The sequence below is a fragment of the Papio anubis genome, chromosome 8 (assembly GCF_008728515.1).
Source record: "Papio anubis isolate 15944 chromosome 8, Panubis1.0, whole genome shotgun sequence".
NCBI lineage: Eukaryota > Metazoa > Chordata > Mammalia > Primates > Cercopithecidae > Papio > Papio anubis.
The window spans coordinates 81,838,138-81,865,825 of NC_044983.1; the positions used below are offsets into that span (position 1 = coordinate 81,838,138).

Sequence of the window (27,688 nt, forward strand, 5' to 3'; positions counted from 1 at the left end):
AATTGGGTAGGGCACACTGGCTCATGCCTGTAATCCCAGCACTTTGGGAGGCTGAAGTGGGCAGATCACTTGAGGTCAGGAGTTCAACACCAGCCTGGCCAACATGGTGAAAACCCATCTCTAACAAAAAATACAAAAATTAGCCAGGCATGGTGGCATGTACCTGTAATCCCTGCTACTCGGGAGGCTGAGGCATGAGAATTGCTTGAACCCAGGAGGTTGTAGTGAACCAATATTGCACCACTGCACTCCAGCCTGGGTGACAAAATAAGACTCTGTCTCAAAAACAACAAAAAAGAAAACGAGAGAGAACAAATTGGCAGAGTAGGTATGAAATAGTCATCTGTAAGAAGAGAAGAGTAATATTACTAGAGACGTGTAGTAGGATTTCTGGTGTTAAGTACTCATCTGACATGAATAGTCGTGAATTGAGGTGAAGTTAGTCAGTACAGTTGGGTGATTTTCTCTTGCAATATTCTGCTATTCAGCTAGAGGCAGAGAAGACAAATAGTTGGGTTCAGCTTGGGCTGAGGTTTTGCCAGGCAATTATAAGTAGTAGAGAATAGGGTGGAGAAGATTTTACTAGGGAGAAAATTTAATGATGGACCATGAAATCTAAGCACCTTCCTAGGTGAATATAGAAGGGAATAGATGGATACCAACAAAATGGTAGAATCTATAGTTTGGAGGCCTCAAAATACTGGAAGAATTGCATCGGGGACGTACTAAGGTAGGCAAATGGAAAGATGGAAGGTGGTGGTTGGAGAGTCAGATGTTTGAAATCAAGATTTTGGATAAGGTTACATTTATGGTGTTGTCAAGCACTGCAGGGACAGAAAGTTGTCTGCTACCACCTAATGCTTAATAACAAACCACACCAAAACTTAATGCTTAAAACAACAATCTTTTTTTATTTCTCATATCTCTGGGTAGTTTGGTAGTTCTGTTGACCTGGTCTGGAATTGGTCAATCACAGCTGGGCTCACTCATGTTTTCTGTGGGCAGCTACAGATGTGCTTGTGGCTAGCTGGTTCAGGATGGCCTCAGCTGGGAAGATCACATATGGTCTCTCATCCTCCAGCAGGCTAGTCTATACTTGTTCTGAGGTGGTGGCAGAGGTCTGAGAGAGAGAGAGAGTGGATGCATGATCTGGCTCTCTTGAGGCCCAGACTTAGAATTTACATATTGTTGCTTCTACACTATTCCATTGGCCAAAGAAAATCACAATCCAGACCAGACTCAAAAACTAGAAAAACTGACTGTCTTGACCAAATAAATAAAGGGTATGAATACAGAGAAGGATGGGAAAACTGGTCATTTTGTACTCAATCTATTGCAACAAGATCTAGGATGTAATCGTGTTATTGAACGTCCTCACCCTCTTCCTACTATCACCACTATGAATACATTCATGAACAGATTACATTTGCATGGCACTTTTGAGTTTGAAAATCTTTTGTGATTATTTGATTGATCTTCACTACAACAAGCATTTAACCCCACTTTACAAAGGAGAGGCATTTAGAAGTTTTATACTGTGGAGGGAACATGATCAGATTTGCATATAGAAAGCGGACCCTGGAAGATAGGTGTAGGATATGTGGGGAAGGTAAATAAGAAAGGAGAGCAGTTGGAAGGCTATTGAGTAGTTCTGTAGATAAATACTAAGAGTCTGAACTTAGGCAGTAGACATAAAAAGCAAATGACAGATTTCACCTGGGTGCAGTAGCACACACTTGTAGCCCCAGCTACTCAGGAGGCTGAGGCGAGAGGATCATTTGAGCCCAGGAGTTTAAGGCCAGCCTGGGCAACATGGTGAGACACTGTCTCCAGAAAAAAACGGAAATGATAGATTCCAGAAATATGTAGGAAGATAGAAAAAACAAAACAAAACAGGATTAGTATATTAGTAGATGCAGTATATGCAGACAAGGAAAGGAGAGAATTAATATTGAATTTTAGGTTTCTAACAGGGGCATGTGGATGGATCCTCAAGACAGGGAATTGAAGATGATCGGCCAACTTCAGGCATAGGCATAGACTAGTGAGTTCAGATTTGGATATACGAAGGTAGAGGTTCCTGGAGGACTTCTGCAGATATCAAATTGGCTTTTGGAAATATGAATCTGAAACCCAGGAGCACACAGGGTTCATATACAGTTTATAAGTGGAGACCACCAGTAATGAAGGTGGTTGTGGAAATAAATATATGGAACCAATTTATCAGGAAAGGGGTTACAGGAAGGAAAGAATTAAAGCTCTAAAGAGTTTATAAGGTGAAGAGAATTTAAAATGGAGCCCCAAGGAGGCCAAGGCAGGAGGATCACTCGAGCCCAGGAGTTCAAGACCAGCCTGGGCAACATAGGGGGACCTCGTCTCTATAAATAATAATAATAATAAAAAATTATCCAGGTGTAGTGTGTGCCTGCGGTCTCGACTACTTGGGAGACTGAGATAAGGTGGGAAGATCACTTGAGCCAGTTGAGGCTGCAGTGAACTATGACTGCACCATTGCACTACAACCTGGGTGATGGAGCGAGACCCTGTCTTCAAAAAAAAAAATGAAGCCCCAGGGAACATCTACCCAGAAGTGGTGGTCTGAAAAAAGAAGGGAATATGATCATAAAGGAGACGAAACAGGAGACAATAGAGAGTAACATGAAGAAAACCAAAATAGAATGATACAGAAACCAAGGAAAAAGGAAGACACCAGGAGAGCTTGTTAAAAATGTAAAATACAGCTTATGTAAAATAAAAACTAGTAAGTGCCTAAGACGTCATCACTATGAAGGACACAGTTCACCTGAATTAAGGTGAGGACAGTAAAGTGTTTTGAGGAGGGGCCTGGTTGTAGGACTTGTGAATCTCTTATAAGTAAAGAACACTGTAGAAGTGACGCAGCTTGACTTTTGAGGCTAGGAGGGAAAAGGCAGGATAGCTTCTGCCTTAGTTGCTGGGATGCTTATCCTTGGGGTCCTGCGAGCTTCTGTGGAAGAGGCCTAACTACCTGAGGCTGTCATAACATGAGGAAGCCCAAGCCACGTGGAGAAGCTGTGTATAAATGCTCTGGTCAATGATTCTGGAGGGATTAAGGTCCCAGCAAAAAGCCAGCATCAATTTGTCTCCTGGTGATTCCAGCCTCCAGCCATCAGGTCACCCTCAGCTTTCAAGTCTCCTTGGTTGAAGTTCCAGATACTGGGAAGCAGAGACAAGTCATTCCCCTGAGCCCTGTTTTTGTTTCTTACCCACAGAATCCATGGCCATAAGGAGCAGTGTTGTAAGCTACTAAATGTTGGTGCAATTTATTACACAGCAATAGTAACTGTAACATCACTGAAATATATTACATCTCCAGAGGGAAAATATGTAATTTTTATGATACAACAATTTTTAAAGGATGTTAAATTGCAAAATATCTTCCCAACTCAAGCTCTAATCTTTCCAAGTTTTGGGCATAGATAAAACTCAAATCGGCTGTATCTTTTCACACGTTTCCCAGGATTTACAAGAAGTAGCTCTTACTATAATTTCCTGTTACCTAATCTCCAAAGCCTATCTTAAATGCTATCTTCTCTCTGAAACCTTTAGTGACCACTTTTGATAGAAGTCATCATTCATTTCTATAAACTCCACCACCTTTTTTTTTTTTTTTTGGTAAGAAACATATAGCCTATCCTGTCAAATAGATCTAACAAATCTGGGGACACATTTATGTTTCTTTGTATCATACAGATTAACGATCACAGGACACTGTCTATAATAGGTGGTCAATAAATATCTGTTTATCTATTGATGATTATTAACCATTAATGCAAATATTATTACTGGATTTTAAAGCTGATTGTTTTTTCTTGCAACTTAATAAAATTTACTCTTCTTGCTTTTAAAGAAAGATTGTGTGCATAGTCATCATATATAGTATACATCCTCTTAGTGTCTTCAAAAGTTACTTTTGTTAATAGAATATTATTTTCACTTTGATTATGCCACCTAAAGAGACATGTATTTAAAGGATGGTGGTGTCCATGCTAATAAACGCAGTCACACAACATGTTGAGAAACATTGGGCCAAGTTGTTGTTTTGTTTCGTTTTTCCCTGTTTTCCTTTTTAGAGACAGGGTCTCACTCTGTCGTGCAGGCTGGAGTGCAGTGGTGCAATCACAACTCACTGCAATTTGGACCTCCAGGCTAGAGTGTTCCTCCCACCTCAGCCTTCGGGGCAGGGTAGCTGGGACTACAGACCACCATGCCTGGCTAATTTTTTGTAGAGACGGGGTTACATCATGCTGCCCTGGCTGGTCTGGAACTCCTGGGCTCAAGCGATCCGGCCACCTCGGCCTCCCACAACGTTGGGATTAGAGTCTTGAGCCACCACGCCTGGCCTGGACCAAGTTTTTATTCACTCAAACAATTTTCTAAGAATGGAAAAGGAAATTGGGAGAGGAAGGAAGACTGACTCAGCGGGAGGCTGTTTGTTAATTAGTAAACAAGTGCTGTATACATATTGAGCCAAGTGGCTGCTTTTCAAAAAAGCAAAGTACATGAGAAATCTCAGCTGTTTCCTGAAAATATGCTCACTTACACTTCCCCGATGGAGACATGTTTTATTATCTGTGAGAACTGAGGAGTTTGTTTATCAAGAAGAAAGAGACAAAATGGGATTGGGGGTGGGGTGAGGAAGTTGGAGAGTCATCTCAGCAGCCGGCTGGAGAGAGAAAGTGTTTGTCGCTGAGGCTTGTTCAACACAAGCAAGCAGATAGCATATTCTTCTTACCAAAAGAACGGTTATTCTTCATTCTTGGAAAATTTGCAATATCAGAGTTGAGGGCAGAATTTGGGTGGGGACTGGGTGGGAAGTCAGGGACAGTTGTTTTCCAGATATGTTTAAAATGTAGACATTCTAATCAAGGACCGTCTGGATCTCCAGGACTCTTACACTGTTCAAAGTCCATGACTGTATCACCAAGTTCATGGCCTTTTGTTTATTTATTCAATAAATATTTACTGAGAACATACGAAAAGCCAGACATTGTTCGAGATGCTGAGAACACAGCACTGGGGGAGAAAAACCAGATTAAAGTCTCTGCTCTAAAGGAATTTATTTACATTTTACTGGAAGGGGCGGGAGACAGACAATAAGCAAATAAATACAATTTTCAGATGATGATAAGTATCATGAAGAAATTAAACCAGAGTAATGTAATGGAGATTGACCTTGACATTCAGTAAAATGAAATCCTCTTCAAGGTACCAGACTGGCTCCATTGAGTTCTGACCCATTGGAGCCCCTATAGGAATTAGAAGACAATGCATTCATCCTTATTGGACAATAGCTCTGAAGTCTCCTAACTAGTCCTAGACCTCCTTGACTATAAGAGGTTCTTTAGGAGCCAGAAGGAGGAATGTTGTCCAGCAACTCTGAGCTGCTATGAAATTATAGGCCTCTTTCAGCAGACACTCCTTGATTGAAATAATGGCTCCCTCCAAGCGTGCACTGATTTATGGTCTGCTGGATTATTCTTCTTGATTGCTTTAATGTTGTTGATATCAGATTCCATTTAGCTTTGAGCCTCCTCTTCTTTCTCTACTGCCATCCCCAGACTATCCCGCTTGCTTTCTGTTGCAAGTCAAGCTTGCCTAATCCTCCGCAGGGCCTAACCCTGCCTAGCTGTTGTGAGTTGGATGGAACACGCTGCTAACATGGCCCACAATGATGACATCCATGATAAACCTGGTTTTTTGCTTTCCTTGTGTCAGCACGATGATTTTGGCCAACATGTCTATTCTTACAAATGTTGCAGCAATGCCTTCTAAATCTATACTACGCGGAATGTTTTGCCAACTGAAGTTAAGAGGTTATTATTTGAACACTTGGTGGTAGGTCATCCTGAATAAGATATCTAACCACTGGGCCTGCTAATTGGCAGAGGAAAACTCAGTGCATTACAAAAAATATCAACAGTCTGAGAGGTATAACTGTGGGCACAAGTAGAGGAAGTACAGGCAGCTGTGGGAATACCTAGTTAAGACCTGTTAGGTCAAGGGCGTGGCCACTCTACCAAAGAGTATAGGATTCCCTGAAATAGCTAAGCAGCTTCTCATTCCAAAACCATTTGCCTGGGGGTGCTGAGAAAGACATTCCAATAGACAAGATGAAAAGGGAATTTATTTGAAGGATACATGGAAATCTTACATAATCCAACTGTAAATGCTGCCACTAGGCCTCATAAATGTTGAAAAAAATCTTCAGACAAGCTACTTTCTCTGCTTTTTCTTTCAGGAAACATGATTTCTTTTCTGCATCCCTCTGTACTTGAATTTCATTCTGCTTCATGTAGCCAGACTTCTTTTACCAGGCTCTCTCATTTCACTTCCTGGGTAAACTTGAGCTTAACGTGAGCCCCTGCCCTGCTGTGAAGCAATTTGGTTCAGACTTGACCAGATGTACAGCTCCAGCCCACCACTGATTACCAAGTCAAACTCTATGGCTTTTAGTTCAAATTCTTGTGAAAGAGAATCTAATTGGCTCAAGTGAGCTTAGGGTTGTTTTTCCCTGGGTCGTTTTTCCACTTACCTGTGACTAGCCATTGGGGCTAGAGAATTTATAATCCTGTGCTACAAACAATAGCCATGTGTGTGGTTTGGAGAACATTTTCTTAGATGGTGAATAGGAAGGAAATGATCAGCATTCAGGTGCAGTGAAGCTATAAAGTCTAGCCACCACCCACAACTACCAAAGAGGCCACTCTTTTCAGGCCAACTGCTTGATAGGTGGTAGTTACCATAAAGATTCTGATGCCTCTAAGTTTTTTTAGTTTTTTTTTTTTTTTTGGAGATGGAGTTTTGCCATTTTGCCCAGGCTGGTCTTGAACTCCTGGACTCAAGTAATCCATCCGCCTTGGCCTCCTAAAATGCTGAGATTACAGGTGTGAGCCACCACACCCAGCCACCTCTAACTTATATGAATGTTGGAATTGCTCATTGTTGGGACAGAATGTACTTCTAATTTGTCCACTTTCCAAAGGAAATTAAATTGAAGGCATGCTAAAGATAAACATTTTGTAAATCTTGATCTAACAGAATTAGCATAACAAAGCAAGAACTTGTGAAGTGATAGTGAACAACAATGTAAATAAAAAATAGTTGATGGTTTCCAGCTTCATCCATGTCCCAGCAAAAAACACGAACTCATCCTTTTTTATGGCTGCATAGTATTCCATGGTGTATATGCGCCACATTTTCTTTATCCAGTCTATCATTGATGGGCATTTGGATTGGTTCCAAGTCTTTGCTATTGTGAATAGTGTTGCAATAGACATACGTGTACATGTGTCTTTATAATAAAATGATTTATAATCCTTTGGGTATATACTCAGTAATGGGATTGCTGGGTCAGATGGTATTTCTGCTCAGCAAACTGACACAGGAACAGAAAACCAAACACCACATGTTCTCACTCATAAGTGGGAGTTGAACAATGAGAACACATGGACACAGGGAGGGGAACATCACACACTGAGGCCTGTCGGGGGATGGGAAGCCAGGGGAAGGATAGCATTAGGAGAAATACCTAAATAGCTAATGTAGATGACAGGTTGATGGGTGCAGCAAACCACCATGGCACACATATACCTATGTAACAAACCTGCATGCTCTGCACACATATCCCAGAAGTTAAAGTATTAAAACAAAAAAATAGCTTATAAGAGGCTAAAAAGGGGAGTCAGGCTTCCTTGCACTTGCACATGCTCCCTAGCATGAAAAACTGAAGTGTTCTCTCTAGCATGCCTTTCCCTTTACCATCTACTTGGCAAAGTCTTATTCATTCTTCAAGAACTATTATAGATTAACCATCACTTCTTGTAGAATGCCTTTTCTTACAGGGCTTACTTTCCTCCCTAATAGGCAAAAAGGATTTCTCTTCTTTTGCCACAGACATTTAGATTGAATTTCTGTAGGGCAGAAACCTTGTTTTATTCTTCTTTGAATGCCCCTCACCGTACACTACAAAATTTACATGGATTTTTAATGAATACCTATTGATTAAAATCATATAACCAAATGGATGTGGTTAACAACCTCACTTTACACAGAAATTAGGCCAATATACTATAGATAAAGGCTCTAATGAAGTGCTGCACACCTAATTTTAGACAACACACATCACCTACACTATTCCCATTATTTCATCCAGTTGACAGATATATTATTAAGAGAATAATTCTTATATTTGTCTTACCACAAAGAGTGCAGGTGTTTTTACTCAATAGGATCAAAATAATACAGGATAAAATGAAAATTGTATGAGAAAGTAATTATTATTTCACTCAAGTAATATTTATAGTGTACTTACTTTGTGCCACACATTAGCTATAAATGTTGTATACTAAAGCAGAAAGTGGAGAATGTAAGCTAAGAACTTGCTAAAGTAAACATGTTATATAATCATCAGATAATAATTCATACTGAATAAAGGCGAAAAGAAATTATTACAAACTCTGATAGAACTATTCACTTCTATTTTGCAACAACAATGTGCTTATAAATTATTTGTTGAATATCTGCCTGTTTTTCTCCCTGGGCTATAAGCTCCAGTGGAGCCTAGTCCATGTCTAACTTGTCAGTATTCTACTCGTGGTATGTAGCACAATGCCAGCACATAATCAAGTATTTAATAAGCGTATGCTGAATAAATAGTGAATAGATGGATGTATAGGAAGAAAAACAACACCAAAACTTGCATTAAAAAAAAAAATCCCCAAATAGGAAGAATTATAAAAGGTAATATCAAGCTATCCTTTATTGAAGACAATTTGAGAAAAGCAAGTTGTTCAAGAATGTGAGTCTTTAAAAGTAAATTTAAAGAATAATTTGAAGGCTAAATTTATATTGGACTTTGGCAAAGACCAACAAGCTCAATAATTTAGTAATTTGCTTAACAACTAGATGTTGAATCCATACAAAGTGCCAGACATTGTACTGAGTGCTAAAATGCAGGAGAGAATAAGATAAATTTGATCTCTGTTCACATGGAGCTTACAGGAATTCAGAAGATACTAGAAGGTTCGTAGATTATTTTCCTAACATGTAAAATAAAGCAAAACTCTAGTATAAAAAAAAAATGCATATCTGATCAAAAAATACCTATTAGATCTTTGATAATATTTGGACAAATATACTCACGAGTGCCACAGTAGGTTCTATGGTTTCCTGTACAGTCTGTGACTGTTCATACTATTACTCCTTGCTGGAATCTTTTCCCACCTAAGCCCCTCTTTTACTTGTCTAAATCACCCATTTGGCCAGGGTAGTGGCTCACACCTGTAATCCTAGCACTTTGGGAGGCTGAGGGGGACAGATCACTTGATGCCAGGAGTTCAAGACCAGCCTGGCCAACATGGCAAAACCTTGTCTCTACCAAAAATACAAAAATTAGCTGGGCATGGTTGTGGACACCTGTAGTCCTAGCTGCTTGAGAATCACTTAAACCCAGGAGGCAGAGGTTGCAGTGATCTGAGATTGTGCCACTGCACTGCAGCCTCAGCAACAGAGCAGAACTCTGTCTCCAAAAAAATTTAAAAAAATTTTAAAAAAGAATATCTGCCATATATAAATGTTGTCTGTGACTGGGCACCTCACAAACACAGTGAATTCACCTCATTGATTAATTACTATTTGAGCATCTCTGCGTTATCTATGTCTATTGCCACAATAATGCTTGATAACAAACCATCCCAAACTCAGTTCCTTAAAATAATAAAATTATTTAGTTCACTAGATTTTAAATGGGGCTAGCTGGAAAGTTTTTCTGACCTAAGCTGGATGTCCTCACATATCTGGGGCTGACTGGCTGTTGGTTGATCTAGGATGGCCCTGGCTGGGATGTCAGGGGTAACTCTGCTTTCTTCCACATCCCTCTCGCATCCTTCCTGCAGGCTAGCCCAGAAGATGTATGTTCTCACAGCATAACAGAGGAAAATAGTGGCCAGGCCCAGTCATATAAGAGTGCAATGAAAAAGCGCATGCCCTCTTCAAGCCTCTGCTAACATCTTTTTTTTTTTAATTGAGACAGAATGTCACTCTGTTGCCCAGGCTGGAATGCAGTAGTGAGATCTTGGCTCACTGCAACCTCCGCCTCCTAGGTTCAAGCGATTTGCCTGCCTCAGCCTCCCGAGTAGCTGGGATTACAGGTGCGTGCCACCACACCTGGCTAATTTTTTGTATTTTTTGTAGAGATGTGATTTCACCATGTTGGTTATGCTGGTCTTGAACTCCTGACCTCAGGTGATCCACCCGCCTCAGCTTCCCAAAGTGCTGGGATTACAGGCATGAGCCACTGCACCTGGCCTGGTAACATCCTATTGACCAAAGCAAATCACATGCCCAAGGCCAGAGTAGGGACTGGTTCACGGGACAGGGGACACTTTAAAGTTATAAGACAAACATTGTGATTTCATGGAGGAAATTAAGTGGGGTCATTAACACAACCAATCTGTGGGACATCTGGATTCCTAAACCTACTATGATACTAAACTTTAACAGCCTGTTCGGGAGAAATAGCATAACATTTCCATATTATACATTCCAGATACTTCAGAAAGTAGAGTAGTCTAAAAAAATGTAACACAGTGTTTAGAAGTTTGGAATTTTTATTTAGAATTTGGCACCTAGTTTTACAAAACTATAGATTTTTTTAAAATATGGATTCAGCATCTGAGGTCCACTCATCAAATATAAGAGTGAAAATAAGCTATGCAATAATAGCAATTGTAAATTGCAACTAATTTTGTTGAACCCCTCAAAGTGAACTGATAAGGCAGATAATATAGAGGATTCACTAGAGAAGGAAATAGGAGGTAACATAGCAAAATTCAGCCTACAAAGATAGTGTGTACATGTGCAGACACACACAAGAAGGCTGTAGCCAAATCCTCCAAGCAAATCTTTTAAAAAGTTACTGGAAAAATTGAACCTAGCAGCATTTTAGGAGAATAATTCTACTGGTTGGTATTTTTCAGGCAGCAAAAAAGCCATATGTAAGTAATTTCAGCTGATACAGGGGATATATGCAAAATAGTCTCTCCACAGTCATATGACCAGGTCTCCTGAAAGACTGGAATGACATTCAGGATGCACTGATGCTCCAGAGCTTCACAACTACAGTAATCAGCATGGGAATCCCATTTGTCCTATCATCTCTCACAGCAATTACCTTTTGCTCTCTATTTTTGCTACTCTTCCATATTTGTGGCTAAATGTATCTCTGCTTCTACAGTGTCTGTTTCTGTTTTACCACCACTTCAATCTAACTGTTTTTACTGTTACCCCATGGCTTCTGATTATTGCTTCTCTCTCTTTGTTTCCATGCCAGTCTGTTTTCCGTATCTCATTCTGAGTGTCTGATACTGCCAGACTGTCAACTTCCAGGAGAGGGTTGGCAAGCTCTTCTCCCAGGCCCTGTGTTAGGCAACAGGCTGGTTTTCTAAATGAACATCTTTGGGTCAAGAACTCATCACTGCTCTGCTCAGCTGTTGTTAGTGTTGGTGTTATTGGGCAAAAAGGAATTCCAGAGATGGAGGACTACAGGGACTTGGAGGTCTCTCAGATGAGGATGATCTAGCTGTCAAGTGCTTTCCATAGACTGTTTAATATAAAAACCACGACAAACAAGAAAAGACTAATCTAGGAATGCAAGGATAAATCATTATGAGGAAACCTATCAATATAATACAACCTATCAATGAATAAAAAGGGGAAAATTATACATCATCTTGAAAGAGGTTGGAAAAAAGCAATTGAAGTGCTAGTATAGATTTAATATTATTCAATATAGTTTTTCTAGCCAAATTTTTAATCTGGTGGATCTATACAAAGAAAAATATAACATTTTGCTGGGGAAATATAAGTGGATGTAATAAATGCCAAGACTACTATGTTTTTTAATGAAGAGGCTGTTAGAAGTGATAGTGAAGCCAGGCACGGTGGCTCACATCTGTAATCCCAGTACTTTGACAGACTAAGGCAAGAGGATCATTTGGGTCCAGGAGTTCAAGACAAGCCTGGGCAACATAATGAGACCTCACCTCTACAAAGAAATAAAAAAATTAGCTAGGTATGCTGGTGCATGCCTGTGGTACCAGCTACTCAGGTGGCTGAGGTGGGAGGATTCCTTGAGAGCCCAGAAGGCTGAGGCTGCAATGAGCTATGATCGTGCCACTGCAACACTGCACTCCAGCCCTGTCACTAAAAACAAAAAGAAGTGATAGTGGAATAATTAAGGTGGTATTACAGGACACAGACATACTTAAATCTAGTTGTGGTCCAGACACTTCTTCTTCCTGAAAGGTCCCTGAGGAATATAAATAGATGACAATGACAATGACAAAGATGAGCAAAGTAATACTTAATTATTAAGGGCCGTCATCGTGATACTAATTCCCAAATATTTTCTGTTTCCCACAGCTTGGACTACCAATAATGTTGCATTAAAGGAAAAAGTAAAAAGAGCAATGAGGAGTGGAAAAATGGAGAGAGAGAGAAAAAAGAACAGTAATGGTATCTAGGCCTGCTCAAAGGAAACTGTGTACACTGACCTTTGAACACACTGTCACCATTTCTGCTCATGAATATGGCCCACTCAGTGTCCTGAAACCCCACGAAACACATTAGCTGCTTTATTCAGGATCACGAGGAAGGAAGGGAGAGGAAAATAGAATGGAGAGAATCAAGTATTGTAAAATATCAGTTCTTCCCAAATTAAGTTCAGTGCAATCCCAAACACCATCTTGATGAGGTTTTTTTTAAAAAAAAAAAATAGACAAAATAACTAATATAACCAATAATAATAATAATGTGAGAATAAGCAAGAAAAATTTGAAAAGAGAGGGTAATGAGAGCCTGTACACACACTTATGATCATACACTGTGGTATGTGCCGTGTGCCCTCTTGTGATTGGTCAGTTCATTTGCTCTGATTGGTTTATGGTTGTGCTTAACTAACTGTTAAACATTTGGTATATCAAGCTTGCTTATAGGTATTAAATTATATAATATAGTTACAGTAATTAATAGTGTGATACTAACAGGTGAAAAAAACAAAAAAGGGCTGGGTGTGGTGTCTCATGCCTATAATCCCAACACTTTGTGAGGCCAAGGCAGGAGGATTACTTGAGGCCAGAAGTTTGAGACTGGCTCACATAACAAAGTGAGACCCTGTCTCTACAAAACTAAAAAAATTAGCTGGATGTGGTGGCACATGCCTGTGATCCCAGCTACATGGCAGGCTGAGGCAGGAGTTTTGCTTGAGCCCAGGAAGTCAAGGCTGCAGTGAACTATGTTTGCACCACTGCTTTCCAGCCTGGTCAACAGACCGAGACCCTATCTCAAAAACCAACCAACCAAACAACAATAACAACAACAAAGAAGAAGAAGAAAAAGAAAAGGAACAGAATAGATGACCTAGAAATAGATCCTTGTTTCGTGAGATGAAAGAAAGTGATTTTGACATTTTCTGTGAGAATTTCTCTTGGGAAATAAATAATTTTCTTGAGAAAGATATCTTAATATATTGCATGAAAGTAAGAGGCAAGATCCTAGTGGCATAGTTTGGAAGAATATAATGAAACAAAGAGACAAGCAAACTATCTGCTTAAGAAATAAAAAATAATTTATATGAAAAGAGAGTGAAGAGAAGAAGCAGCACCATGTGTGTGGAGAGAAGCAGCTGGTGAGAAATTCCTGGCCATGGGTTGGCTGAAGGGCTTCTGAAAGCAGGGAGCTCCTAAAGACCACTTTTAAATTGGTTGCATTGCTGTATGCAAATCCCTTTTGTCTTCCCTGTCAGTGGGGAGGATGCTACAAACAAAGAACAACTTTTATAAGTGAGGTTTTCTTTTTGAGGGGATAGGGTGGTGAGAAGAAATTAAAGAGTCTTGAGATTTGTGTCTAGTGTAGAACAGAGAAGAGACCAGCCATGTGGGATGTGTATGTGTGAAAGCAAAAGTTAATTAGGAGCTTATTCACACAGCCGGAAGAGACCATGTGAACATAAGTTTTTGGGAATTCAGAGAGGCTGTAGGAGGGAGAGAGACTAGACTTCCAATGGGCTGTTGGCTAAGGGGTTGGAGCCAATTTTATTTAAATCTCAAGGGGTGGGCCTGTGTATGTAAATATATAGCAAATCACACAAAGACATACAATAATCAAACAGTTCAAAACCAATGATACAGAAAAATATTTTCAAAGAAACAACATCAAAATGGTGTGTGTCTTGGTCCATTTTGTGCTGCTATAACAGAATACTTGAGACTGGGTAATTCATAATGAATAGAAACTTATTTGTTTGTGAATCTGCAAGCTGAGAAGTCTAAGATCAAGGTGCTGGCATCTGGGAAGGGCCTTCTTGCTGTGTCATATCATGGCAGAATATGGAAGGATAAAGAGAGAGTAAGAGGGGGGTGAATTCACCATTTTATAAGAGCACCAATCCCATCCATGAGGATAGAGCTCTCATAGCATAATCAGCAACTAAAATTCCCACCTCTTAGAACTGTTACAATGGCAGTTAAATTTCTTATCTTTCTTTTTTTTTTTTTTTCCACTTTTTGAGACAGGGTCTTGCTCGTCACCCAGGCTCATTGTAGTGATGTGCTCATGGCTCACTGCAGCTTCAACCTCCTGGGCTCAAGCAATCCTTGCACCTCAGCTTCCCCAGTAGCTGGGTTTATTTGCAAAACAAGAGGAAATACACCCAAAGTAAGTAGAAATGTAGCAATAATAAAAATGAAAGTTGAAATAAATGAAATAGAAAATAAGCAGACAATAACATTAATGAAATCAAAGCTCTTCTTTGAAAAGATCTAATTGAAATATGTTTAACCAAACTGATCATGTAAAAGACAGAGAATATACAAATTACAAATATTAGGAATAAAAGATTGGACATCATTACAATCCTACAAATATTAAAGAATAACAAAGAAATATGATTAACAACTCTGGGTCAATATACCTGAAAACTTAAACAAAATGGACAAATATCTTAAAAGACAAAATTACCCAAACTGGCATAAAAAAATAGAAAATGTGAACTGTCTTTAATTTGTAAAAGAAATTAACTTCACACTTTAAACTTTCTCAAAAAGAAAACTCTAGTGTAGAGTGTAGGTAATAGATAAGGAGGATATACTTCCAAGCTCATTTTATCAGGTCAGTCTCACCATGATAATATAGACAAAGATATTACAAGAAAACTACAGATCAATATCCCTAATGAATTTGGATTCATTAACATCCTTTAAAACATTAGCAAAAAAACAAAAAAACAAAAAACCAGCAATATATAAAAGGGAGAATGCATCATGACCAAGTGTGGCTTATCCCAGAAAAGTAAAGTTAGTTTGACATTTGAAAATCAAAAAATTTAATTAATCATATTAATAGTCTAAACACAGAAACAAAAAGATCATCTCAATAGATGCCCCCCCACCCCCGACTGCCAAGCATTGATAAAAATTTAGCATTTATTCATGATTTAAAAGTTATCGACAGGCCAAGCACAGTGGCTCATGTCTGTGGTCCCAGGACTTTGGGAGGCTGTGGTGAGAGGATCAGTTGAGTCCAGAAGTTCGAGACCAGCCAGGGCAACATAGAGAAACCCTGTTTTTACAAAAAATGAGCCGGGTGTGGTGGTATGCATCTGTAGTCCCACGTACTCAGAAGGCTGAGGTGGAAGGATCACATGAGCCCAGGAGATTGAGGCTGCAGTGAGCCATGATCGTGACACAGCACTCCAGGTTAAGTGACTAAGATCCTATCTCAAAAATATAAAAAAAGCTCTCAGCAAACTAAGAAAAGAAGGGAACTTCCTCAATCTCATAAATTGCATATATAAAAAGCCTACAGATAGTATACTTGATGGTAAAACACTGAATGCTTTGCCTGAAAATCAGGAACAAGATAAGGATGCCTTTCTCATCACTTCTGTTCAACATTGTACCGGATGTTCTAGTCCGTGCAATAGGGCAAGAAAAGGAAATAAAAGTATTAAAAGTATACAGAATGGAAAGGAAAAAATAAAACTCTTTATTTGGAGAAACATGATTGTATACATAGAAAATCAAAAGACATCTATAAAATGCTACTAGAACTAATAGGTTTTTAAACAAGATCTCAGTGTACAGGACTAATATTAAAAAAGAATTATATTTAAATACCCTATTAATGAACCACTAACAATGAAATATCATTTATAATATGAGGGCACTTCAAAATGTTCATGGAAAAAATTGAATTTAATGATAAAGATAAAGAATATAAACTTTATTTCTCAACATAAGCTCCATCCAGGTCAACCATGGTTGTAAGTGATGACACCAGTCGTTTAATCCATCCCTAAAAAAACTGGGAGTCCTGGAAATTCAACCATGTCTTTTTTACATGATTAACTGAAGAAAAATGGGAGCCCTTTGCAGATTTTTTAAGATTAGGAAACAAAAAGAAGTTAGAGCCAAATTAGGACTGTAAGGTGGATGCCTAATGATTTCTCATTGAGAGTCTTACAAAATTGCCCTTGTTTGATGAGAGGAATGAGCAGGAGCATTGTTGTGGTAGAAAAAGACTGTCCAGTAAAGCTTTACCAGGAATTTTTCTGCTAAAGCTTTAGCTAACTTTCTCAAAACACTCTTGTAATAAGCAGATATTATTGTTCTTTGACTCTCTAGAAAGTCAACAAGCAAAATAAGCATCCCCAAAAACTATTCCCACGACCTTTGCTCTTGGCAGGTTTGCTTTTGCTTTGACTGGACCACTTCCACCTCTTGGTAGCCATTGCTTTGATTGTGTTTTGTCTTCAGGATTATACTGGTAAAGCCATATTTTATCTCCTGTTACATTCTTGAAAGAAATACTTCAGGATTTTTATCTTACTTGTTTAAAATTTCCATTAAAAGCTCTGCTCTTGTTTGCAGTTGATCTGGGTACAATGGTTTTGGCACCTGTTGAGTGAAAAGTTTGCTTCACTTTAGTTTTTCGGTCAGATTGTATAAGCTATGAGATTTGAGTTTTCTATGGTGTTGGCTGTTGTTTCTCCTGCTAATTGTCAGGCCTCTTGAATGAGGGTATGAACAAGGTGAATTTTTTCCTTGCAAATTGGTGTTAAGGTCTGTCATTGCAGTCTTCATCTTTTACATAATCTCTTCGCTTCTTAAAATGAGTTACCCATTTGTAAACTGCTGATTGCTTTGGAGCATTGTCCCCATAAATTTTTCATAAAGCATCAGTGAATTTATCATTGTTTTATCCAAGCTTCTCCATAAATTTGATGTTTGTTCTTGCTTCAACTCTGCTAGGGGCTTTTTTCAAACTGATGTCTTATCCTTCTTAGTGACTCAAACTACATCCTGTTCATACATGTTATAACAAGTTAGTATGAGTTCATCTGGGGGCAAAAAAATATAAAATTCGTACATAGTTTTTTTTCAAAATATGCATATTTCTATGAACTTGTTGAAGATCCCTTGCAGCATCAAAAAGCATAAAATATGCAAAGAACCTGGAAGAGTCAAAATCATTTTGAAAAAGAACAAATTTGGAAAATTTACACTTCCCAATTTTAAGACTTTCTAAAGTTATAGTAATCAAGACAGTGTGATATTTGTGTAAGGATAGACATATGGTTCAATGGAAGGAATAGAGAGTCCAGAAATAGACACAGAGTTTTCACAAAAGTTCCAAAGTAATTCAATGGGGAAAGGATTGTCTTTTCAACAAATGGTGTTGAAACAACCATATATCCATTTAGAAAAAAAATGAACATTGACTCTTTCCTCTCACCATATGCAAAAATTATTTTGAAATAGATTATAGACCCAAATGTAAAAGATAAAGCTATAAACTTTAAGAAAAAAAAGTATTAACAAATCTTCACTGTCTTAAAGTAAATAAAATTTCTTAAATATGTCACAAAATGATGTGAACTTCTTCAAAATGAAAATATTGACTTTTCAAAACACATTGTTAAGAAAATGAAAATGCAAGTATATTTGTTGTATAAAAAATTTCTCCAAAACCTAGTAGCTGAAAACAATAATAAAGGTTTATTATTTCTCACAGTTTTTGCAGATCTGGAAAATATGAATTTCTTGGCTGGCTACTTCTGGCATAGAGTGTTACATGAGATTGCAGTCATCTGAAGACTTGTGAGGGATTGGAAGATCCATTTCCAAAGTGCCACATATGGCTAGCAAATTGCTGCTGTCCATTTATCAACAGGCCTCTGTTCCTGTCTGAGGCAAGACAGCAAGGCAAGAGCCTTGCTAAAGGACTGTCTTTCTCTAGAGCAAGAGTAACCCACGGGGGCAAGGTGGGAGCTGCAATATCTTTTATGATGTAGCCTCAGAAGGCATGTACTATCACTTTTAAAATTTTCTCTTGGTCACACAGGTCAGTCAATAGGGGAAAGTACTGTATAAGAATGTGTACCTACCAGGAGTCCAGGATCAATGGGGTACATCTTGGAGGCTGACTGCCATAGCAAGCCATAATCTGGGAGAAAATATTCACAACACCAATATCTGACAAAGGATATTATAAAAGACAGAATAGACACACCCCAATAATAAGAGGGAAAAAAAGTTTTGAAGTAGACAAAAGGTTTGAACAGATACTTCTGTTCAAATATGCACATACCCCTTAAGGACAGGAAAAGATACTCAACATGACTAGTTATTAGGAAAATGCAAGTTTAAATACAATAATTAAAAACTAGAAAGGATTACCAAGCATTGGAGAAGAAATGGAGCAACTGGAACTCTCATATATTGCTGGTGGAAATGGAAATGGTACAACCACTTTGGAAAAACGGTTTGGCAATTTATCATAAAGTTAGATACATGACCATATGACCTAGCTGTTTTACTCTTAGGCATTACTTATCCAAGAAAAATGAAAACATACTTCCACACAAGGACTTTTAACCAAATGTTCATAGAATCTTTAGTCATAGTAGCCAAAAACTGGAAACAGACCAATTATCTATAAATAGAACAAAAATTAAAAAATTGTAACAAATCCACACAAGGGATCACTACTCCACCAGAAAAGAAGAAATAACTACTACACACAATATTATAAATAAATCTCTAAAATGTGCTGAGCTGAACCACAAACAAGAGAGTATATACTGGATGATAACATTTATATCAAATTCATGAAAAAGTGGGCCTAGGTGCAGTGGCTCCCACCTGTAATCCCAGCACTTTGGGAGGCTGAGGCAGAGGGATCACCTGAGGCCAGGAGTTTGAGACCAACCTGGGCAACACTGCAAGACCCCCATCTCAACAAAAAGTTAAAGAATTAGCTGGGCCCTGTGGCACATGCCTGTAGTCCCAGTTTCTCGAGGGGCTGAAGCGGGAGGATCCCTGGAGCCCAGGAGATTGAATCTGCAGTGAACTGTGTCCGTGCCGTGGCATTCCAGTCTGAGTGACAGAGCAAGACCCTGTCTCAAAAATAAAAAATGAAATTATGTAAAAAGTAGAATAATTCTACAGTGACAGAATGCAAACAAATAGTTACCTAGGACCAAATAGTTACCTAGTTGGGGGGAGGGAGGGCTTGGGAATACTTTTACTGTGTTGGAAATGTTCTGTATAATGACTGTGGTAAATTTACACTGGTATATTCATTTGTTAAAATATATTGAACTGTACCATTTAAATGAGGTTAGTTTAGTGTATATAAATAATACCTAATTCAAGTCAATTAAAAAAGAGTATCGCAAAAATATAAATAAAAAGGCTAGGCATGGTGGCTCATACCTGTAATCCCAGTGTTTTGGGAGGCCAAGGTGGGAAGGCCTGAAGTTCACGACCAGCCTGGGCAAAATAGTGAGACCCTGTGTCTATAAAAATATTTTTTAAATAAAAACAAAGAGTATCACTAAAGGCTGAGTGTGGTGGCTCACGCCCGTAATCCCAGCACTTTGGGAGGCTGAGGAGGGCAGATCACCTGAGGTCAGGAGTTCAAGAGCAGCCTGGCTAATTTGGTGAAACCCCGTCTCTGTAAAAATATTTTTTAAAAAAGACTATCACCAAAAATAATTTCCTTCATAAGATATAACTACTTTAAGTTATATCTTATGGGCTGGGAACCCCTTAAGACTCATATACCTGATTACTTTGTTTGGTACTTATAGGAAGGTAAATAGGAGAGAGGACTCTCAGAAGAGGAGAGGACTGCCTCATGTTAATATTTCACTCCTTCAAAGGAGTTCTTAAGGAAGTCCAGATTGTCCTAAGGGGCACGGCTCTCTATGTTATCTGAGTTTTGGGCTTTGACCAGCAGAGGAGAATGAGAACGAGGAGAATACTAAAGAGCGTTAAGCAACAAGCACTTGTGTGACAGGATCATTTGTACACCAAGCTTCAGTGACACGCAATTTACGCATGTAACAAACCTGCACATGTATCCCCTAAACCTAAAAGTAAAAAAAAGAAGAAGAAGAAGAAAAAAGAAACAAGTGAAGCAGCATTTAAACGAGTAATGGAAATGAAGCAAACCCCACCTCTTTCACAAGTACAGGTGAAATAGGAAACTTTTAAGGTGCAAGGGAAAATAGGTTGGGGCAGAGTTTCTCAGCTTCAGCATTAATGCCATTTGGACCTAATCATTCTTTGTTTTTTGAGTGGGGTGATGGGGCTGTCTTGTGCACTGTAGGATGTTTAGCACCATCCATCACATCTACCCACTAGATGCTAATGGAACATCCAAACTACCCCCGTGAAAAATGTTGGAAGCCATTGCCAAAGTCCCCGGGATACGAAATGGTCCCAAGTTGAGAACAACCGGATTAGTGTATTTGTTATCTATTCTTGGATAGCAAATTATCTCCCAAATTTAGTGACTTAAAACAATAAACACTTATTTTACAACTATAGTTGCTATGGGGTAAGCATTTGAGAGTAATTTAGTTGGGTGGTTCTGGTTCAAGGTCTTTGATGAGGCTGCAGTCAAGATGCAATCATCTGAAGGCTTGACTTAGGCTGAAGGATCCACTTCTAAGATGTCTCACTCACATGGTGATGGCAGCAGGCCTCAGACTCTGGTGGTTGTTGGCAGGATGTCTCAGTTCCTTGCCATGTGGGTCTCTACATAGGGCAGCTTCCTGTGTCTTTGCCATATGGCAACTGAGAATGATCTGAGAGAGAGTGGGAGAGGCTCCATGATGCCTTTCTATGGCCTGGTCTTGGAAGTGACACACTGTCACTTTTGCTATATCTATTAACAACAAGTTACTAATTACAGTCTACATTCAATTTGGAAGAGAATTAGGCCCCACTGGTTTATTTTTTTAAATTTTATTTTATTTTATTTTATTTTTGAGAGGCAGTCTTGCTCTGTTGCCTAGGATGGAGTGAAGTGGCGCGATCTTGGCTTACTGCAACCTCTGCCTCCTGGCTTTTTTATTTATTTATTTTTTTTGAGACAGAGTCTTGCTCTCACTCTGTCACCCAGGCTGGAGTGCAATCATGATGCACTCATGACTCACTGCAGCCTTGACTTCCTGGGCTCAAGTGACCCTCCCACCTCAGCCTCCAGAGTAGCTGGGATTACAGGTGCACACCACTATGCCCAGCTAATTTTTTTATTTTTAGTAGAGATGAGGTCTCACTGTGTTGTCCAGGCTGGTCTCAAACTCCTGGGCTCAAGCAATCTTCTCACCTTGGCCTCCCAAAGTCCTGGGATTATAGGCATGAACCACTGTGCCTGGCTAGGCTTCACTTTTTGAGGGCAGAAGTATCCACATATTTGAAGACATATTTTATTAAGAAATTAAAAAAAATTCTTAAAATTATAATAGAGACAGGGTGTATTAGTCTGTTCTCATGCTGCTAATAGAGACATACCCGAGACTGGGTAATTTATAAAGGAAAGAAGTTTAATTGACTCATAGTTCAGCATTGCTGGGGAGGCCTCACAAAACTTACAATCATGGCAGAAGGGGAGGCAAGCACATCCTTCTTCACATGGTGGCAGCAAGGAGAAGTGCTGAGCAAAAGGGGGAAAAGCCCCTTACAAAACCATCAGATCTTGTGAGAACTCACTCACTATCACCAGAACAGCATGAGAGTAACTGCCCCCATGATTAAATTATCTGACACTGGTCCCTCCCACAACACATGGATATTATGGGAACTACAATTCAAGACAAGATAAGGGCTGGGGATGGTGGCTCATGCCTGTAATCACAGCACTTTGGAAGGTCGAGGCAGGAGGGTCGCTTGAGATCAGGAGTTCGAGACCAGCCTGGCCAACATGGTGAAATCCCATCTCTACTAAAAATAAAAAAAAAAAAAAATTATCCAGGCGTGGTCGCATGTGCCTGTAATCCCAACTACTCGGGAAGCTAAGGCAAGAGAATCACTTGAACCCAGGAGGTGGAGGTTGCAGTGAGGCAAGATCACACCACTGCACTCCAGCCTGGACGATAGAGCAATAATTCATCTCAAAAAAAAAAAAAAAAAAGATGAGATTTGCGTGGGGACAGAGCCAAACCATATCACGGGGTTTTGTCATGTTGGTCAGGCTGGTATCAAGCTTAAGTGATCCAACTGCCTTGGGTTCTCAAAGTGTTCAGATTACAGGTGTGAGCCACAGTGCCCAGCCTGTAGACATATTTTAAAACCACTACAGTTAGAGAACAATTTTTTAAACAAATGGTTTGGGGGAATACCCTGAGCTATTTTTAAAAGAATAAAAGTTAGATCATCATTGTGAAATAAATCTTAGAAAATTAAATTATTTAATGAAAAAAGTAAAATGTCAAACAAGTAGAAAAAAGTAAAGACAGATGAATTATATGATCTCAGGATGCGAAAGATGTGTGAAGTAAAAAATAATGAAAGAATACAAAAATGGAAACGATCAATAGTTTCACAAAGGATTAATATCTACATTGCATGAAGCACCCTTTTGTGAAATACCTCAGTAAGAAAATGGACAAAGGACAAAAAATAAGCTACCATACATACACATATGAAAACATACCGTGATGATTTGGGCACATGGAAGAAGGACAATCACATACTGTCATGTAGTGCTGTGGGAAAATTGATAACCATTTTGACAGTAATTTCTTGATTATGTGCCATGTTCATGTGTTAAGTAGCTCTATGCGTGTTACTTATAGCAATTTATATATTTTTTTACTACAACATGTGGAAGCACTATACTAATTTTCTAGTTGAGGTACAATTAGATTAAGCAATTGGCCAAATCTCTCAGCTCATAGGTGGCAGGTGGGTCAGGTTATCCATTAGGCACAGTAGACACAGTGCCTCAGGCTTATAACACTTTCTGGGGCCCACAAAAATGTTTTAATTTCTTTTAAAATCAGAAGGCAAAAAATTGAATGTTTAGGTCAAAGAAAATATTTTAATGTATAATGGTAATATCTTTGTCTTCATACCAATGCAGTAATAAAATATATTATGTAGTATTATTTTATGGAAGATGAGGCCCACACAGGTATAACACCTAGGGTCTGTGAAAGTCAGAATGTGGCACTGGGTGGCAGAGCTGTGTTTTGATGCTGGGTGATGTGATACCGGAGCCTATGCTCTTTCTGGAAGGTAGTTGCCAATATGTTTCAAAAGGGCTAAACTTGTTCACACTTTTTTATTACTTTTAATAATTTATCTAAGACAGTGAATAAGGACATGAACAATGGTTATGGAATGCTATTTATAATATTGTTCATTTGAAACCAAACAGATAGTCAATAACAAAAGGCTGGTTCAATATTGGGTGTCAGCTTGGGGACTAGGTGAGTACTAAGAGCTTCTGAACAAGGGAGGAAATTGAGCAATGAGGGGAGCTGAAAGTGAAACACAGAGCAGGAAGCAGGAGGCCTGCATGCATTCTAGAGAAGGAGTCCAGATCCCTGCTGGGGAATACCTAAGGAATTTCTGAGGACGTGTTTGTAAGCACATTATTGCATTTATTTAAAGGGACCGGACAGCAAAAGAAAAAGATGAAGAAAATCTTAGTACATGTTTAAAGCAGAGATGAGTGGGCACATATGGGGCACTGTGAAGAGTTTTTCATAACAGGAGAGACAGAGCATGTGAGCATCAAAGGAACCTTGAATATCACGTTAATCTTTGTCAGGAGAGGTCCGAAAAGCCAACGAATGATTTTAAGCAGTGGAGTGACACAGATGTATATTTTCGAATGATCTTTGTGTATATAATGTGCACCAAATTCAAGTGTGAAACCAGAGGGCAAGAACTAATGCATGGAGGTAGGCGGGAATGTGCATTGTTCAGTCAAGATATACTTGTTGAATTCTGTACACACTGATGAAGCGATGGCGCTGTTTTTGGTACACAGTTCAAAAGCTCAGTTAAAATGGAAGAGGAGAGAGAACCACAGGTTTTAAAATCAAGGGAAAATTTAGGACCTAGTCTTAAAACGTGATTATGCTGAGAGTTGTAGGCAGTGGAGACAGTGAAGTTAAAGATGTGCCAAGGACCGCTCACAATGGGGAGCGGGCAGTGGAGAGGAGCAGGGGCATCTGGCCCTAGATAGAAGGAAAACTAGTAAGTCTGGGTGTGGACGTAGATATAATCTATCGGGGTTGGTCAGGTGGTTAGGAAAGCTGTAGAAATCCATGCCTGAAGGCTTCTGCTTCTCTGAAGTAGGAACCGGGTCACCTGGTAAGTAATGTGGTCTCACTGACTTCTATTTGCATATTGACCTTTCTTCTAAAAGCAATACATATAACCAACAGCACTTTTCTAAACCAGTTGACTTTTCTGTAAAATGCAGACAGTAGACGCTACTTTATCAGATTGTTGTGTGCGTTAATTGTGCCAACACGTGTACTTGGTCAGTAAGTATCTGCTTTATCACTGGGCTGATGTGAGTGAGGACTAGGTGGTGGGACTTCCACAGAAGAACGTTTTGATTAACAAAAAACGGACTGAAAGTCTTCGGGTATGACCAACGGCTAAATGCAATTATTTACTCTTGCAATGGGTTCGAGGTCAAACACTCAGGTCACGGAGTATTTATGAACAGCCTACTTTTGCTCCCGGACTTTAAGAAGTCCTGTTCCGGGCTCGACCGCCGACCGGAAAGTCAAATTAGCAGTGCCCAGAGCGCGTTTAGAGCAGCCTCTGCCCAAATCTCAGCGGCGGCCCCGCCCCTTCCACAGGTTCAGGCCCCGCCCCTCCCTGCTATTGGCTGTCCCTCCCCCTCCGCTCGACCGCTCGGAAGACCAGGAGGAGCGGAGTTTTCCTAAGGCAGCATCCGAGCGCCCTCGCTGCGCATGCTCGGGGGAGGCGGATTCCGGGTCCGGAGTTGGAGGCTTTGGGCGGCCGCGGCGTAGCGCGCTGTGCCGGGGCCGGCGGGGAGGCGCGCGCTCGGGGCGCGGCGCCGGCGACGCGGCCACGCGGCGCGCTCCCGAGGAAGGGAGGTGTGGGGTCGGCTGGGGGTGGCGCGTGGCCGGGGTGGGGGTGGGGGGAGGGTCGGGTGTCGGCGAGCTCCGCGTGCGGGTTCCGAGTGGCTGCTGGCGGCCTGGGCTGCCGGGGCCGACGCCTGGGTGGCTGCCGCCGCCGCGCCTGCTGCGAGATGGCGATCTTGGGCGCGGAAGGGTGAGGGCGCCCGCCGCAGGAGGAGGTGCCGCTGCCGTGGCCGCCCGGCTGCCGGGAGCCGACAGCTTCGCGCCGGGTAAGGACGGCGCGGCGCGGGGCTGGGGGTGCGGGCGCCCAGGGCGGGAGGGGGCACGGGCCCGGAGCCTTGGTCGCGGTGCTGGGCGCCCGGCGCCGTCCGCCTCCGGGCTGGACCCTCCTAGGGGCCGTCGGGGGACGGTCCGCCCTACCTTGGCTACCTTCTCCAGCCAGGGAGTCGGGAGTTTTCTAGGGTGGGGTCACGGGTCTTACCCGGAGTTCGTCCTGGCACAGGCCTGTGCCAGTGATCCTGGAGCGGAGCGAAGTGTTTCCGTGACTCTGCAGCTGCAGTTCTTAGGCTTTCTTAGCCTTCTCTTCGCCTTCCTCCACCTTTCCCTAACACCTCCCTCAAAACACAAATATATGGACTCATTGCCCGTGCCCTGACTTTAACCCCAATTTGAGCGTTGCAAACCAAGGACTCCAGCCTTGGAACGTCTTTTTCTGACATGTTTTTATCACTCCCCGTTCTTCACCGACTCTGCAGCTCCCCATCCCCCGCCCCCCCCCATCGCAACCCCCACCTCCACCTTTTGTGACCTGGTAGGTTCCAGTGACCTTGCAGATTTTACCAGTCCTTATCTTGTCTGTGACTTACAGACTCTCCTTTCATCTTCGTGTCTTTTTTTAAAAAAATTTAATTTTGTAGTTTGCTCCTTACCTTTACGACCTTTAAATGATCAGTCTTGTTCACAGTCCTTTCTTTGCTCTGTCGATTTGGAGTTTTCTTTGCTCTGGTAAATATATGAAACCTTCATTACCAAAGAAGAGTAGTGTCTGTTATAATTTTGACATTTTTACTCTTCCAGAATAAAAATATTTTTCAGGGGCTTGATTTTGCTTTCTTTTTCTATTTGATAAGTTTAACAAAATTTTGTGTGTGTGTAGGTTAATGTAGAACAAGATTTTGTGTTTCTGCTTTAAAATGTTACTAGTAATAGTAGTGGGGAAAAAAATCATGTCCAAAGTTATATTTGTTTTCCCCATTTGGTGTTTTTACCTGAAATACTTGGTTTACAGTTACCTGCATTTTTTTTTTTTTAAAACAAGAGTTCATGTGTAAATCCACTTTACCTGCCTCACCAAATCTGTGTGTATTACGCAAGCAAAATGCACCTTTTAAAAAAGAAAGTCATTCTTTTATTGTGTGACTTGTTTTTAGCCATCAAGTAGTAAATTAGCTGCGACTAGAAATGATCATTTTTTATAAATGGTTAGTATGTTAAAAAATGGAAAGTGTAGTGGCCAAGTGTTGGGAGCTACTCAGATTGGAAATTGTAAAGTATTTGGAATAGTTCTTTGGGACATAGCTTATTAACATTTTCAGATAGTTCTTACCTTAAAATGCGAAACTGCTGGTAAGATCTACATCAGGGTTTTGAAAAGCAATAATTATGAGCTACCGGCATAATACAGGATGTCACAGATAAAGTCTCTGCCTTCAAAGAGATGGTAATCTTTGCTGTTTACCCCACGGTGGCTGAAATTTCCTTTACTTCCTTGTACAGTTGTTAAGCATTTACTGCATAATTGTGGGAGGTATTTTGGGGAATACAAAGATGAACTGATTAGCAGTTTCTGCCTTCACACTAATTAGGTAGATAGTGCTATACACAAATGCCCTATTTGTCTTTTAATATATAAGTTTCATAAATGGTACCAAAATCCTCTCAGAAGTAAACTTCAAAGAGTAGAGCTCAGATCTTACTTGGCAAGGTAGGGATAAGAGGGTTAGTTTGTAGAGCTTATGGCTTCTGAAATCATGGTTTTGAAGGACGATTATGACTTTGGATAGGCAGGAAAGGTAATCCAAGCAAAGAGGTATCTCTAAGAGAGCACAGAGTTCCTATTTAGGGAGAGGCACGTACTTATGTTTGGGTGGAACATAAGCTTATTTGTACCAGGATAAAGGATGATAAAACTTGAAGGGAAAATTTGAACTAGTTTATGGGCTGTTTTTA

General features: G+C 40.2%; 1 protein-coding gene and 1 long non-coding RNA gene across 4 annotated transcripts in view; one reads left to right on the forward strand and one right to left on the reverse strand.

The window, feature by feature from the left end:
- Window positions 1-884: 884 nt before the first annotated feature.
- On the reverse strand, window positions 885-26,221 carry LOC108587285. The gene is made up of 2 exons (XR_004185871.1): window positions 25,941-26,221; window positions 885-1,120 (listed from the first exon to the last, which is right to left on the reverse strand). It is a non-coding gene; the product is annotated as an uncharacterized LOC108587285 (long non-coding RNA).
- The window catches only part of WWP1 (WW domain containing E3 ubiquitin protein ligase 1), a 123,212-nt gene continuing 120,873 nt past the window's right edge, over window positions 25,350-27,688 (forward strand). For 2 of the 3 annotated variants that reach the window (XM_017962155.3, XM_009213273.4), the window contains exon 1: window positions 25,534-25,728. The gene's annotated coding sequence lies outside the window, so the exon portion shown is untranslated. Of the gene's footprint in view, window positions 25,729-27,688 lie in introns of all 3 variants that reach the window. The other variant, XM_003902938.5, reaches the window with a different exon arrangement.